This window comes from Dendropsophus ebraccatus, chromosome 5, assembly GCF_027789765.1.
Source record: "Dendropsophus ebraccatus isolate aDenEbr1 chromosome 5, aDenEbr1.pat, whole genome shotgun sequence".
Lineage (NCBI taxonomy): Eukaryota > Metazoa > Chordata > Amphibia > Anura > Hylidae > Dendropsophus > Dendropsophus ebraccatus.
In genome coordinates, this window is record NC_091458.1 from 32,697,563 (window position 1) to 32,714,940 (window position 17,378).

At 40.3% G+C, this 17,378-nt stretch overlaps 1 protein-coding gene across 2 annotated transcripts in view; it reads right to left on the minus strand.

Annotated features, from left to right (window-relative positions):
• CRYL1 (crystallin lambda 1) overlaps nt 1-17,378 on the minus strand; it is a 77,661-nt gene that overhangs the window by 26,474 nt on the left and 33,809 nt on the right. The gene's annotated exons all lie outside the window — the stretch shown is intronic.

Sequence of the window (17,378 nt, forward strand, 5' to 3'; positions counted from 1 at the left end):
GTGTTTGGGGGCACTATAGAGGGATTATACCATGTGTTTGGGGGCACTATAGAGGGATTATACCATGTGTTTGGGGGCACTATAGAGGGATTATACCATGTGTTTGGGGGCACTATAGAGGGATTATACCATGTGTTTGGGGGCACTATAGAGGGATTATACCATGTGTTTGGGGGCACTATAGAGGGATTATACCATGTGTTTGGGGGCACTATAGAGGGATTATACCATGTGTTTGGGGGCACTATAGAGGGATTATACCATGTGTTTGGGGGCACTATAGAGGCATTATACCATGTGTTTGGGGGAACTATAGAGGCATTATACCATGTGTTGGGGGGCACTATAGAGGCATTATACCATGTGTTTGGGGGCACTATAGAGGCATTATACTGTGTGTAGAGGGCATATTAAGACAATTCATTACAAATAACAAGATGGTGTGGTACGTAAATAGGGGGTGTTGTTTGCTAATTATCAGTCTAAAATAATTGTTCATTAATCATGAAATCCATATTATTCATTTAATCGTGGTTTTTATTTGGGTGATAATTGTTCAGCCCTCAGATCCACTGACTCATACGCCATTTTGGATTGAATGGAGGATAAATTCTCAGCACATGGCAGAAGAGAAGGAAATGTCAGAATAACAGACCATGACCTTCACAGCACACAGGCTTTAGCCAAATTCACATGTCTATGATATCCGGTTGGTAAGCTGGATGCACATCACAGACTGAACCCTTCACCTGCATCTCTCTGCATCATAATTTATTATAAAAAAAAATAAAGAAAAACACAAGGCACTCACCAAATATATAATATTTGGTGAGTGCCTTAGGTTTTTCTCTCCTTAAGATTCACTGTACCTTTTCTGGACATGTACAAGTGCACCTCCATTAGTGACAGTCTTGACTCTAGCCTCAGGATCATGATAATGCTGAGTCCTTGGGTTGAGTAGTGCTGAGCACTGTTTTTGCATTGCGGATGTTGCATTACTATGATGTAGTGGGCTCCCAAACGGCTACAGCAGTACACTGCTGAACTGACATTGTCATGGCCATGGACAGTCACTAATGGTAAGCACTACAGAACGTATCTTAATATTTGCATAACTGATCAGGGCAATGGTCACATCAATGCACCTAAGCAACCATCTACTATCTAATCCACATGATCAAATCCATTGATAAACGTCTGCAGCATAATAAATACCAATTGAAAATTCTTTTATCAAATAAAACGTTATCTTTGTTGTCGGTTTCAGGGAAGTCATGTGAATGATATGCTGGTACTGTAGGTGCCTTTTACTTTCACTTTTTGACACGACAACCTTTCTTGGAATCAGGATATGAAAAGCATACATTGCCTTACAAGTTACAGTAATTTTACAATAGAGTATATCTGGGCTGTGCTGTAGACAATATGAAAAATGTCTAAAAAAAACCCTTACAGAACAAGTATACAGTCAGTCAAGCTCTGCAGAGGGAAGTTTGCTGGTCATGCGTCTTACAAGGGAGTGGAACCAGACAGACTTTTAGTGTGTTTTATAGTATACAGGGTGGATCAAAAGTCTAGGGACAACTCTTTATTTTAGAAAAAAAGGGAAAATGGAAATGACATATCTGAATAACCCAGCACGTAATGGGTAAAGGGGCTCTATCTTTTAGGCTGTGTTTCGGCGGCCATCTTGAATCAAGGGCAAAATTTTCCAATATTTTTCAAATGTCATGTAGCATAAGAGAATTGTCTCAGAAATGAAGTCTATTTTTTGTGGTTCAAAAGTTATCAACATAAAAAGTTTCACACTTGTGTTGTTCATTACAGGTAACTGAAGATGGAACTGATGAAAGAAGAGAGGACTGAGGTGATGTTCGGCAAATACAGCTGACGTATCATAGCCACAAGAGACTGTCGGTAGGTTTCTGCTGTCCTATCTAAAGGTAGCATAAACTTGTGACAGAGAAGCTGAACAGAATGATGTATCCCTTACATTATTCTGTGCAGCTGATTTGGAGATATCCTCCTGAATAACATGGATAAAAAGTAGTCTTCTCCATTATGTGTGTGAGCCCAGTAGTCCTGGATATTCATGAGAAGCAGAAATCTCCGCCCACCAGCTGCTGATTATCTATTTATGCTGTGTAGGGGCAGTCAACTGTCAAGCAGCAGCTGGATGGCGGGGGAGGGGTGTGGCAACAATCTTATTCTCCTGCATATTAGGAGAACGGCTGAACAGAATGATGTAAGTAATACACCGATCTGTTCAGCACTTCTGTCACTAGTTTATGCTGCCTGCCCTCATTTAAGGCAGCGTAAACCTAGCGACAACTTCCCTTTAACAGTTCTGTTGCAACCCTCATAGCCAAACTTTTGAACCGCAGGAGGTATTGCAAAATTGACTTTGGCAATCAATCTCTGAGGCGATTCTGGTTTGCTATGATTTGATGGTGAATGATAGTTTAGCGGGGGGGGGGGGGGTATTAATAACAATAGAAGGTAGCACTTTTGTCACATTTCTAATATTCTAATATTCGCTTTTACTATTGACCTATGCAATTTGCTGAAGTGGAAGTGCTTATTTAAAGTATGGTATGATAAACAGACATAAACAAACAACCAAACCAGCAGATGATCGGAAGGCAATCCATTGTTTCAGATGTTGAAGGGAACAAGGATCAGGCATTGTAGATTTCAACAGGTTCAGTCCTTTGTTCTTATGAGATATAAGCTGCTGTCAATTCTTAAATCTTCTCTCATTTATATGGCCACCGCCAATAGAGCATTTTTTTTATTTTTTATATAAATGTCTATGCACTACTACTAAGTACATCAAGTAGTGACTATTATGTGTATGTGACCTAATAGACGATGGCAAAAAGAACTCACAGCATGTGTGCCAATGTAAATGTATATCTGCTTCAAAAACAAAACCTAAACCAGTCAAACAACTACATGTGACATATATAATGGACTGAGATGATAATAAAGATGTCAGCAGTTTTATATAGTGTGGTTTTTGGTGGAGTAGCCTGGTATGTCTCAGTTGGTATAACAACAGTAGAGCTGCTGATACAACACAACCATTATCAGAGGCTTGTGTCATCTCCTCCTTGTCCGGCGTTTTGTTTTTTTCTGGACAGAATGTTATGTTCCTAACTAGAGAAGTAAATTCTCAAAATTGCAATCAGATTGACACTGGATAGACTGGGATGTGCAGTCTAAGGAACCTCCCTGTCTTCATCCTGACCCCAATATAGCATATGGACTTAAAGGGGTAGTGCGACGCTAAACATTTATTCACAAAATAACACACATTGCAAAGTTATACAACTTTGTAATGTATGTTATGTATGTGAATGGCCCCCTTCGCCGTGTTTCCCCCCACCCACGCTATACCCGGAAGTGTTGGTGCATTATACTTCCCGCATTCGTGTCGACCCCCGTCCGCCATCTTGGGACAATGATGTAATCTTCGGGAGGCCGGCCAAACCGCTCCATCCATCCCTCATGCCAGCCCCCCTCTGCCACGTCATCAGCTGCTCAGCTGTGATTGAGGGGGCGACATGAGGGACGGATGGAGCGGTTCAGCCAGCCTCCCGAAGACGATGTCATTGTCCCAATAGGGCGGACGAGGGTCGTCACGAATGCGGTAAGTATAATGCACCAACACTTCCGGGTCTAGCGTGGGTGGGGGGAAACACGGCGAAGGGAGCCATTCACCTACATAACATACATTACAAAGTTGTATAACTTTGTAATGTGTGTTATTTTGTGAATAAATGTTTCGAGCCGCACTACCCCTTTAAGGGCCCTATTCCATGGGACAATTATCGTTAGATCGTTCGTAATTGAACGATAATTGTTTTGTGTAATAGCAGACAACGATTAAACCACCACCAAGAAATTGTTGGTTGCTTTATAGAATTTGGACCTATTTTTATCGTTGATTGTTTGCAAATTGTTTACGCATCGCCCAGTGTAATAAGACGTTGTTCGCAGTAGCATTGAATGCAGTAAGGGTGACAGGACAACGGCAAGAACGATGATAAGTAACGACCATAGTTGCGTGTAATTGGGTGAATGATTTCAGGTTGTTCGCCAAAGCGGTTGTTTGAGATCGTTTATCGTTAATCCTCGAAAAATTGCTTCGTGGAACAGGACTCTTACTGGTCAGGTTCACAGAATAGTCACCTAGTAGCAGTAGGTGCTCTGAAAAAACATGTAGCCAAGGGTAATCAATTTAATATTGATGAAGATGAAGTAAACCACAGGAGGAGATGCAACCAGAAAAAAAACAGGCCAAGAGTCACTGCCAAGAGTGGAACTGGAGGACCCAAGCAACAAATCCAAAGAAGGAGAGAGTAGTGTAATCCAGGAACAAAGTGAAGGTAAGGATCAGAGTCAGGAACAGAGTCAAACAGCAGTAGGAATAACAACCAACAGGCAAGAAAACAGGTCAGATTTTAATAGGCCGCCAGGCCTGGTATCACTGGTGGATTCTGGGTATGAGGATTAGGGTATTGCAGAAGAAGTTAAAATTATTCTATGCAGAACATGTGCACATCCTCATTCATAGCAAACGTTTTGTACTGCGATGATCAGCTTATATTACCTGGGAAAGTAACTCTGACATTTCAAATAAAGGGCTGGCTATGGAATAAATGAACTTCTCCCCCCTTCTGGCTCATAAAAAATGGGAATCTCAAACAGGGGACCACCTCAATAAAATCCATATTCCTTATTCAGGCACCTGACCAGGGGTTGTATTTATGAGACAACACTAGAGATTAATGAATTGATTTGGAACAAATCAGATTCATTCTGAATCTTATATTGTAATGTTCACTGAGCGGGCACGGTATACAATGGACGCCAAGCTGCTCAGTAAGTACAAAAGCAGGGACTCCCTTCTTTGAGGAGTTCCTGCTCCATAATGTAGTTTTCATGACATCCCGAACTAAGGGTACCTGCACACTGCGGAATGGCGAACCTGTCGCGCATTCTGCAGCTCGCACCTGCCGGCAGACTGAGGCGGGCATATGCGTCTCCACCCGTGTCATAAACTCCACAGTGATTCCGTCATCCGTCCAAAAAATGAACGTAAATGAAGCTCACACAGAGGCTGCGTCCCCTCTATGTGCTGCCGCACTCCCCACTGGCGCAGGAGGCACAGATGGGCTCAATGCGAATAAAATATTGGCAAATAGACCATTTGGGAATATTTTTACGCCGATCGGGCCCATCTGCCTAAAAAAGGGAATTTTAGCCTTTTAATAAATCTCCCCCATAGTGATGCAACAGATATTTAGATCAATAATATCTCCATTTTCATGCCTCTTTTTTAAGCTATGTAAATAAAACGTAAGGTCATCTACTTTCACCTGCTGTATGTTCATACATTGCTCATCCGAAGGAATGGAAAGGCAAACCTGATCGGCTGACTACACCACAATGATTGAGATAAAGCACACACAAGTTGATCAATAATTTCCCCTGTGCTCCATTAGGCGTATGTGGATGATCTGATGATATCCTTGTATCTTTATGCACATCATTGCTGGGGTTTCATAGCATTAGACTGCAGTGTGAGATCTTATTTCCTGAAGTTATTCCAAATTACCTTCAAAGTCTAATATTACCAGCAATAAAGCAGTCATCTAATGCAAAGTGCAATGTATTTATGTGTAAAAAAGAAGATTTTAGTAAAAGGTGAAGCCCTGTGTCTCTGGTAGATTACACAGAACTTATCATGGCTGCCAGTAAGATTAGACCGAGCGCTGGTTTTTCACATGACAGTTAACATGTCAGTACAACTGACCGTCTGATCAACACCAAAGGCCAATATTTGGTCAAGATAAAAGACAAAAACTCAAATGTTCTAAACAAGATATAAGGTTTAATGAGTATTGTCCATTGCGGCCCAAATAACGTGAGTGGAGACATTGACTTATGAGGTGAAGGCTCTGGAACCACTTTCATTTAAAAGGAGGTGCATGTAAATATATGAGAAGGAGGGTGTCCAAATACATCAGAAGGAGGGTAAGCTGATACCGGTTTCACTAACTAGGTCTGTCTGGTTATATAGATTACAGGCAATGTGATGTGAACATAAGATCAATTTAGAGCAGTGTTTCTCAAACTTTTTCTACTGGAGCCTCACCCAACAGACCAAGGCAATGCCGGGGCCTCACCAGACTGACCAAGAGGGCGCCTGGGCCTCATTATCTGTGGTGAAAGTCCATTTAAAAGTGAAAAATAATGCTAGGACTAACTTTCACTCATCTCTCAAGCTCTAAATACTAATAAAGCAAGTACAAAATAAGTTAATAATGTTGCTAAAATAAAGATTTATGCAAACAGCAAAAGGTCTGTGCAGATCATAGTAACTTTCATGAAAACTGGCTCCCCAGCTGGGCCTTACCAACAACTAGGGGGCGCCTCACTGGTGAGGCCCGCCTCACAGTTTGAGAAGCACTGATCTAGAGAATTGGATATTACTTTATAAACAGGTTGTCCTATGAAGATAAATAGGTCGAAGCAGATATTTTATGTGATATTAAACAAATTTCAAATGTGCAAGAATTTCTGATACTGTCACGAGAAATCGAGTGCCCCAGCAGATCTAACAATCACCGTATCGTTCGTGCAACCCTGGAAACTAACAGCACAGCTAGGTATATGTCTGTACCGTCAGTGTTTAGATCACAAGCAGTGTATACTTACTATCCACGCTGCTTGTGATCCAGGACCTGGCTTCTTCAATCTTCCAGCTGCTGGTTGTATCGTCAAGCCCTGCCCCCTCAGCTGTCAATCATTATGGAGGAGGTGGGGCCTAAAGATAAAGCCTGCAGCCGAAGGATGGGAGAAGCCAGGTGCCAGATCACAAGCAGTGTGGCTGGTAAGTATACACTGCGTCTTGTGATCTGGAAACTGACAGCACAGATATATACATATCCCAGACCCCAATACTGTACATACATATCTGTTCTGTCAGTTTCCTTTTACCATTACCAGCTTCATATAACCCTGTTTACACAGGAAGATGCCTGTTCTAAATAGATGTTCAACAGAGGATTGGGCGTTTTCTCCGTCCTCGGATGATCACTGTAATTTTTACGCAGGGTAATTACCGGCCACAGGAGTGTTTCTAGCAATGCGTTTGGCCGATAATCAGCCTGTGTAAAAGGCCCTTTAGTGATGCCTGCATTGTTTTGATAACCTGTTGCCCTTGGTTACTATTCACCTATGGGCATCCATATACTCAGTTCAACTGCAATCTCTTAATTTGTCCCACTAGTACTGGCAGTTGGTCTCCACTGCATATTCAATCAAGGGGGATTATGGGAAAGTGTCTGCACAGTTTCAAAGTCATCAGGGTTGTCTTGTGTTAAAAAAACAAAAACAAAAAAAAACCACTATCCCAGCAGTTTATGATGCAGTTCTTTGAGCTACAACCAGAAGTAGATCTAGCAGGAATGAGATGTACAAGTTCTTCTTTTACATTTCTCCCTCCTTTTGAATCCACTTCTTGCTCCAGTGCAAAAATAAATACATAAATAAATAAAAAACAAACCTCTTCCATTGCCTTATTAACCTCATTGAGAGATGGGCCTTTCACTAGATGGCTCAGGTACGGAGATTCTCTCCCCTAAAAGCACAGCCTAATCCCTGCACCTGTACCTGTACAGCCACCTACAGAGGTTGCAAGGATACATACTAGGGTGCTACAGTATATGGAGGACTACCAGGTATTGGGTTTAGCTGAAGCCTTAATTATGTATAAGCACTAAGCCCTGTTATGTATAATATAATAGTAGGTTTTGTGATATAATTAAATTGTATGGGCCAAAAAAAATAAAAAAATAAATAGGATTTAGTTTTTAAAAAATTCTATTCTCAAAATGTAATGTAATGCCACAATCATATGCAGAGGTTCCTTGCCTAGCGGCATTACCGGTTCATCCAGAAGACTTTCAGCAAAATCGCGCTGTAATACTCTCATCTAAATAAACCACATTCACCGCATTTTTGTGGCTTTACATTACATTTTGCTAAAGAATACTACCTTTTTAATTAATTATATTTCAAGGGATACCGTCAGCAGGTTAGAAGCTGATATGTTACTATAGCGCACAGGGTGCTGAGGATGAAGGTAAGTTTGTTATCTTGATTATCAGCGCCATTTTTGAAAACTTTGTAGTTTATTAAATATGTAAATAGGGCAGTTTTGTGCACTGGGGCGGAGCTACCACACCAATCCTCTCTGGTTGGCCCACCCCTTTTAATAAATATTAGGACGGCACTCTGCAGTAATGTCACACCGCAAAGCACCAGATTAATATTCATGAGAAGGGGCAGGTCAGCCGGGCAGATCGGTGCAGTAAGGGTGGTAGTCCCATCCCCATTTACATTAATGGGGCGCAAAATGGTAAATATACTGAAAATGCCACTAACGATCAAGGTAAGAAGCCCTATGCACTATAGGGGCACATCTGCAGGTAACCTGCTGATAGTTTCCCTTTAATAAATTGATATACAGCGGAACCTCGAATTACGAGCATAATCACTTTCGGGAACACGCCTGTAATCCAAATCACTCAAATTAAATTTTCCCACAAGAAATAATTTAAGCCAAGATGATTCGTTCCACAACACAAAAATAAGCTAGGTAAGGTGTACTGTGACAAGAAAAAACACTAGCAGTAAAGAAGGGGTTAATCAGTTAACTCTCCCTCCACACACAACTCCCTAGGTTGCTACAAACCTGCTGGTGATGGTACTAGTGTCGGCTCCCTGGAGCAGCTATTGGTGAAGGGGTTAATTCATGGGTCAGAGCTAAGCAGGGTCTGAGGGCACCTGAGGATTTTTATTTCCTTTTCTTTTTTTTTATATAGTTAATGATATAATAAACCTTTAAGCCACTGTCCCAGGATAAGCCCTCTATAAACTTTTTTCATTAGAATTGTTTGAATTGCACATTCACTGTATAGTATAGCATATTATATATCAGTTTCTGATGAATCCTTTTGTTCTACAATATTATTTGTTTGTTTTTTTCTAAATAAGCATAGAGCCAAATGATGTCACAATGCCTTCATCAGGAATACGACTTCTTCATCTTAGAACAATAAGAATCATGTTGGGGTTTGAGCCACTATCAAATAACACAGAATCTTATCTGGAATGTTTTTTTTTTATCTGAAGACAATGAAAGCTGGAACACTTTGCTAGTTCGTCATGCTCTGGATTCCAAGGAACAAAGCTATTTAAGACTTACATTGCATCACATGTTTTTTAATGTGATTGTATCAGGAAGTTTATTTGAATTGTGCATTATTCACGGAGAACACCATTACCTTTTTTAAACACTGTTTTAAGTACAGATTGCAGAGAAAAATTATTTCTTGTAATTAAGAAAAAAATTGCCGTTAAAACCCAAAATTAAAATCATGCCAAAGGATAAAGTATATCCAAAGAAACATAGAAGATTGTCTGCAGAAAAAGCCCCCTGGTCCATCTCATCTGCCCTATTAGTATTTCCCATCTTATTATCTTAGGATAGATATATGTTTATCCCAGGCAGGTTACATTCTGTTTTTGTAGATTTACCAACCACATCTGCTGGACGTTTGTTCCAAGCATCTACTACTCTTTTAGTTAAGTAATATCTTCTCATGTTGCTTCTGATCTTTCCCCCAACTAATCTCTCACTGTGTCCCCTTGTTCATGAGTTCAGATTTTTTTTTAAACATTTCCCTCCTGAATATTAGTCCATATTTAAAGGTTTCGATCATGTCCCCCCTTTCCCTTCTTTCCTCCAGATTATACAGTCCGGCAAAAATTTTTTATTAAAGTATTGTATTGCCCCTTAAAAGTTATACAAATCACCAATATACACTTATTACGGGAAATGCTTATAAAGAGCTTTTTTCCCTGAACTTACTACTGCATCAAGGCTTCACTTCCTGGATATCATGGTGATGTCACGTCCTGGATAACATGGTGATGTCACGACCAGACTCCCAGAGCTGTGCGGGCTGTGGCTGCTGGAGAGGATGATGGCAGAGGGATGCTCAGTGTCCCTCCAGTGCCCTGTGTCCCTCAGTGTCCCCTTGCCATCATCCTCCCCAGCAGCCACAGCCCGCACAGCTCTGGGAGTCGGGTCGTCACTTCACCATTTTATCCAGGAAGTGACATCACCATGTTATCCAGGAAGTGACATCACCATGTTATCCAGGAAGTGAAGCCTTGATGCAGTAGTAAGTGCAGGGAAAAAAAGCACTTTATAAGCATTTCCCGTAATAAGTGTATATTGGTAATTTGTATAACTTTTGGGGGGCAATACAGTACTTCAATAAAAAAAAATTGCCAGACTTATCCTTTAAGGCTTTCCTGATATGTTTTATGCCTTACACCCTCCACCATTTTCGTAGACCGTCTTTGGAACCGTTCTATTTTATCAATATCTTTTGTAGATGAGGTCTCCAGAACTGGGCACAGTATCCCAGATGGGATATCACTAGAGTTGTATACAGCGGGATCACAATCTCCCTCTTCCTTCTGGTTATACCTCTAGCTATACAGCCCAGCATACTATTTACTTTCCCTACCCCCTGGCTGCACTGGTGACTCATTTTAAAGGGGTTGTCCAGTGAAAATCTTTTTCTTTCAACTCAACTGGTGTCAGAAAGTTATATAGGTTTGTAATTTACTTCTATTAAAAAAATCTCAAGTCTTCCCATACTTATTAGCTACTACATGTCATGCAGGAAGTGTTGTTTTATTTTCAGTCTGACACAGTGCTCTCTGCTGCCACTTCTGGCCGAGACAGGACCTGTTCAGAGCAGTAAAGGTTTTCTATGGGAACTCATAGAGAACGGAGACAGAGTTCCTGTCTCGGACAGAGATGTCAGCAGAGAGCAGTATAACACTGAAAATAAAACAACATTTGATGCAGGACACATAGCAGCTGATAAGTATGGTAAGAGATTTTGTAATAGAAGTAAATTACAAATCTTTATAACTTTCTGATAATAGTCGATTTGAAAAGATTTTCGCTGGACAACCCCTTTAAGGCTGTTACCTATGCAATAAATGGTACTAAATATGAATGATGGAGAAAAACAACGTTAGTAGAAACACTGGTTTTCCCAATTCATATCCAAGAAAATGTACCAAAAGTCTAAAAGGTGGCCATATACTATAGCTGAACCCATCCAAAGTCTAAAGTGTATGTGGTCTCCTGTCTTTCCCCTGACATATATTGTTAGGGGAGAGAAGGATCGGACATATTGGATTTCAACTGCCTGATCCTATTGTTTTGGGTATGATAAGCCATTACTTTTAACCCTCCCACTAGACAAGGTCTAAACTTTGTCCGACAAGTTTTGTGTTTGTGAGGGATTCCTCACTCAAGTTTGTCCTGTGCACTAATGTGGAGCCAACGTCCACAATGACTAGTGATAACGTGCAGTAATATTACACAACATTCTCTGTCATTGACCGCATTTAGTTACGATGACCTGAAACTATTGTTTGTTGGCGTTGTATCCTCTTGTGTAAGCAGATATCTGATAGCTGTTACCATATCAGACAGGGTGTGAATGCTCAAAGGAAGAAAGACAAGCGATCAAAATTACGTGCAGTTCCTGTATGTCTCCTAACTATATACCGTATATATATCAGTGGTTGTTCGTATAAACATAGAAGATTGTCGGAAGAAAAAGACCACCCGGTCCATCTAGTCTGCCCTGTTAGTATTTACCTTCTTATTATCTTAGGACACATATATGTTTATCCCAGGCAGGTTACATTCACTTACAGTAGATTTACCAACCACATCTGCTGGAAGTTTGTTCCTAGCATCAACTACTCTTTCAGTAAAGTAATATTTTTTCACGTTGCTCCTGATCTTTCCCCCAACTAACACTGACATTTATCTAGTCTTGAAGAAAAGAATCTTATATCTAATTATTTGACCCAGAAGACAGAGAAGATTAGGAGACGCAGGGAAGCGGATTTAGACATGGCTTTATTTCATCTATCTGGTTGGAATGTTAATGACTTTTCTTTTTTGCTTTATTATAACTTGGCATGGTGTTGTTACTGTACTGTCACCGATGGAGAGTGATAGAAAATACCTCTGTCTCTGCTTGATGAAAACTGACCATACAAGCTCATCCTGTTGTTCGGTCTTACAAAAAGATAAGACTACTCTCCTATTCGGTGACCTACTACGAAAGGTTCATCTAGACCTGGATAGTTTGTACTTGAGTCAAACAATAAGAAGACATTAGGGACATGTTGAGATTTTTAAAGAGGTTGTCCAGGTTGTCTTCCCTTGTCCACAGGATAAAGTCAAAGTATGAGATTGCGGGGGTTCCTAACCTCTGCTACCCCCACGATCTCCGTATCGGGCCCTGCTGGCTCTGTTAGGAATAGAGCCGTGGGTATGATGCGTTACCTGCGGCTCTATTCATTCCTCACTTTTCCAGCGTACTCGGCTCTTTCTGTCGTTGCATAGGAATAAAACAGTATGGGGGGAGATTTATCGAACATGGTGTAAAGTGAAACTGGCTCAGTTGCCCCTAGCAAGCAATCAGATTCCACCTTTCATTTTCCAAAGAGTCTGTGAGGAATAACGACTGTGAGAAGTCCGCTAAAAAATTTTTATTAAAGTATTATATTGCCCCCCCCAAAAAGGTTTACAAACCCCCAAAATACATTAATTACAGGAAATGCTTATAAAGTGCTTTTTACCCTGCATTTATTACTGCATCAAGGCTTCACTTCCTGGATAACATGGTGATGTCACTTCCTAGATAACAGGTTGATGTCACAATCAGACTCCCCCACTTATAACTATAAGCATTTTCCGTAATAAATGTATATTGGGGATTTGCATAACCTTTGGGGGGCAATACAATACTTTTCGCTGGACTTCTCCTTTAAGGCTTCCTGCACAGAACTATATTGAAAAAATGCTCTTGAAAAACCATCTGCTCGGTTGTCTTCAGCCCAACATCCTGTCTGATGGACATGATGTAACAGTCTTCCTGTCCTTATGTATAGGACTCTTTGGCCGGGAATTCAGCCAACATTATCACCCTCCCACTGCACTTTCTTGACCATAATCCTTCCCACATAGTGGAAAGAAGATAGAGTTGGCTGAATTCCTGGCTACAGTGTCCATTACACAGGAACAGGAAGCCTGTTAGAGGAAGTGCACCAGACAATTTGTTATGCTAAAGACAACAGAGCAGACATTTTGCATCACAAGCAGAAGGAAAGCATGAAAGACCACAAAAAGCTTAAAAATAGATTTCATCATCGGACAATCACTTTAATGTCTTCTTGTCATTTGTAAAAACTTTGACATGTTGTCCCGGCATTCCAAAAATATCATAATCACTATGTGATGGAATATTCCTATAGACTTTATATTCAGTGCTAGGTCTATACTACTAATTTTTCTTAAAGTTTAAGAACATACTGATTTATTACCATCCTTTCCCGTCGTACCTGTTCCTGATATATCATTACATGGTATAAATTGTAAGAAATCCGACCTTGATCAACCCATGTACTACCCATAAGAAATGCTCACATTACATAATAAGGTGTGTAAATACCCTCCCTTTGGGCTTGTTGGTCCCTGTCTTAAAAAAATTAGAAAGTAATTGCTGTGTATAGATCAAATTCTAAGTATCAGCAAAGTTTTACATCACATGGTGCTCGATGTTATTAAATTTTTAACTGTAAGTCTAAAGTATTGTGAATATAAACTGCTGATATGGGAGAGTTTAGACACCATTGGGTCTGGTTATTTAACCAACCCATACCACAAAGTACTATTTACAGCAGTATAGAGGTCTATTACCAAATTATGTTTGTACCATTAAAAAAAACTAGACAGCTAAAAAAATGTAACCATCATGGTGCCAAACTTTTGCCTAGCTCACCTTTATTTTACTTAAGAGCTGCATTCTGCCCATCTTTATAATCTAACATCTCCTTGAAAATGTAGTGCCCACCCATCTTGTCCCCATAGGGCCCCTAACACCTAATACCTAATTCTAAAACCCAACAGTATGGTATACAAGAGCAAAACCATCAACCATACAAAAACCACCAACCATACCAAAACCATTAACCATACCAAAACCATCAACCATACCAAAACCATCAACCATACCAAAACCACCAACCATACCAAAACCATACCAAAACCACCAACCAAGTGTAGCATATACAACAAACAGATGTGCAGAAGATAATTCTTGACTTATGCCTGCGTAAAGAAAACTCTGGATCCCCTCTCCCTTCCCCTCTCTCCTTCTCCCTATCTTCCTGCCCTCCTTACTTCCTATCTTAATACATAACTCATTTTGCCCTTTCCCTTACACTCCCCCTCAATTACCTAATAACATATTGTTTGTGTAAGCTACGTCATAATAGTGTACCTAAATACCCAACAGCAGTATGTCACCCATTACTGTACATTTCATTGTCATTTACTACTCGAACTATGTAAGATATATGAATATATGACTTGTATTTGTAAAACCAAAATAAAATTCTGGCATATAGAAATATTTTTTTTTGGTACGCTCTAGGCTAAGGGCCAGAGTGCACAAATAACTACTCTCACCAATCATAAGTCATTTTGAAAAATAAAACTTGAGCTGTGATTGGTTGATATTTCTCTGAGACAAAAATCAGTCACCTTTTTGTCCCCAATAAATTGGTAAACCTGAGCCTAAAGGTTACACCTTCAAGAATTGTTGGCTGAATGATCGTTTGGCTGACAGTTATCTCTCTCATCCTCACTATACACAACCAAAAATGCTTGTGTTCTCTATGGGGAAAGGAGGGTTAAGCCGCAGTCAGACTGCTTTGGCATTGGTTTATCTCTCCGAGAACAATAGCAGTTATTTTATATTACACCCGAACCATATCTGCACCGGCATCGCCTGTCGGTAGTCAGTTGGGAGAGCTATATAAACCTTATATTGACAGCCAAATTGGAAGCTCTTTTCCCAGCTCATTTTGGATATTGTGAGGGTCTGAACACTGATCAAAAGTTTTGATATGTCAAGTATTTTTTCTGTTGACAGAACACTTTAAAAGCCAATAAAAGGCTGACATCTTAAGAATAAAAATGTGGTAGAAACAATCAACTGCAAACTGTTGCCTTTTTTTTTTTTACACTTCACTGACTGGACAAAGGTTGGAAAAAGTGAAGTTTCAGCTTATACGGTTGCTTTCACCGACGTGACCCACTAACTTATCCGACAGAGTCCTTTGACTTCCCATGCAAAGTCATATATTTGTTTAAAGGTAAGATGGGCTTCAAACTTTAAGTTTTTGTAAATTAACCTGTCCCCCTTTTTATTGCATACAATTCCTCTTGGTGTGACCTGTGTACTGCCTGCCTAAGAAAGGTAATAAACTATGGCACTTAGACATTTATGGAGAACAAGAAAGGGCAGAAGTGTTCACAGTGAAATAGGTCACGTTCTAGAGAATGTGAAGAAGCCAGGATAATTCTTTAGAAAGGTAACTAGGTCAGCTGCTACCAGATTATTGTCTGGCACTAGTACAAGCTTCACCAGATTTCACAGGTTAAGGGCTGCCCTGCCAAGTCAAATGGCACTACCCTCAAATAATGTGGAAGCATGAACTCAAGTTTTTTTTTTACCATATTGATATATGATATAATATTACTGGGGTAGATTCTAATTCAATGTAATACCTTCTTCAGGTCCTTGGTCAATTTATTTATAGTAGCATTATTATTATTATTATTATTATTACCATTGATTAAAATGTAATTTTTTTTAGCGACATTTCATTACTACGCAATGCCAAAGTGCTCTATCAAATCGGCATGTTGTATCACTATTTTTCTTTTTTTTTTTTTAAACAAAATTATTTTCTATGTTAAAGTTCACGATTAAAACGTAACTTTGGGTGTGATCGGAAAATATAAAGTTGCACGTATTGTGTGACTCAATGCTTTTCAATGGCAGTTACCCAACTATAATTACTATGATGAGTATGGGGGGTATTAACTGTCAGGCACAATCAGTTGATGCACTCTTTGGCACCACTGACTGGTCAGCTGCCATGGATTATTTAAGTAGACCTGTTAGCAGGAAAACGGGAATAAATAGGCACATAGATAGACAGGGCTGGTCATTATGATTCCAGGCATATCATTATTATCGCCATTCCAGCAATGAGATATAAACATTTTTTTAAAATATGTAAAATGAGACTCAAAAGTGCAGGGGGTGTTCCCCAGCATGGTAAGAGTTCAGGTAAGTAGACTGTATGTGGTGGATGGGGTAGAAAACTAGAAAAGTAAATCACGGTAGTGGTAGACAGACTAAGTCAAATAACAGACTGAGTTTATTTAGATATGGAAATAACAAACTGATTGGTCGTAGTAGTAACAAACCAATTGGTAGCAGTATACCACGGCACCACAAAAGTATGTTGGAGAAAGAAAGAAAATCCCTCTATCAGACTGGTTAGGTCTGACGTGTAGGGGAGGGGGGAGGGGGGGGAGGAAAGAGTTAAGGATGTGAGGTCGGTAGTAATGAATACTGATTCGTCCTGCCTCACTATGTAGGAGCCGCTAGAGTCAGACGTCCCCCACAACTAGCGGAGCTGTCCCTGCACTCGGTCGGTGCTAAGGTCGGGTAGTTCCACTTAGTCAAAGTTAAGAAGTCATATTATAGGTATAGCAGAGAAAGGAGAAATATGTATATTCGCTTTGTCCACTATGGTTCCAGTGTCGATGTACTGGCTTTGTCCATTAGGGTTCCGACGCGTTTCCCCTCCTTGTCTCAACCAGTTGTGGCGGGAGCATGGAGGTTCATCAGGGAGGATATGGACTTCTTAGGGTAATCTCATAGATATATATGTCAGGTTGTCCAGACGATAAATGGGTTTTGGGACAACTCTGTGCTGGTCCTTGTTGATGAAGGACAAAGTTCCTAGTGTCCTGTGGACTGAGGGATCAAGATGATACTGCGGCCTCTGGTCACACTCCTAGTGTCCTGTGGACTGGGGGGTCAAGATGATACTGCGGCCTCTGATCACACTCCTGATACCTATCAGTTGTTTGATGCGGTTCCACACCTTTGACCTTAGAGTGTTGTTACATTAAGATGCTGTCAACAAATCCCATGTGTATATGATAAGTCTGAAGGAGTGTAGGTTAGTTGATGATATATAGGTTCGCTGTTCTCCACAGGGGAACTGATTCTGATGAAGTGTGTACGTTAGACACAGACGAGACGCAGATCGGCGTCCTTGGAGACCGGAACCTAACGTACACACTACATCAGAATCAGTTCCCATGTGGA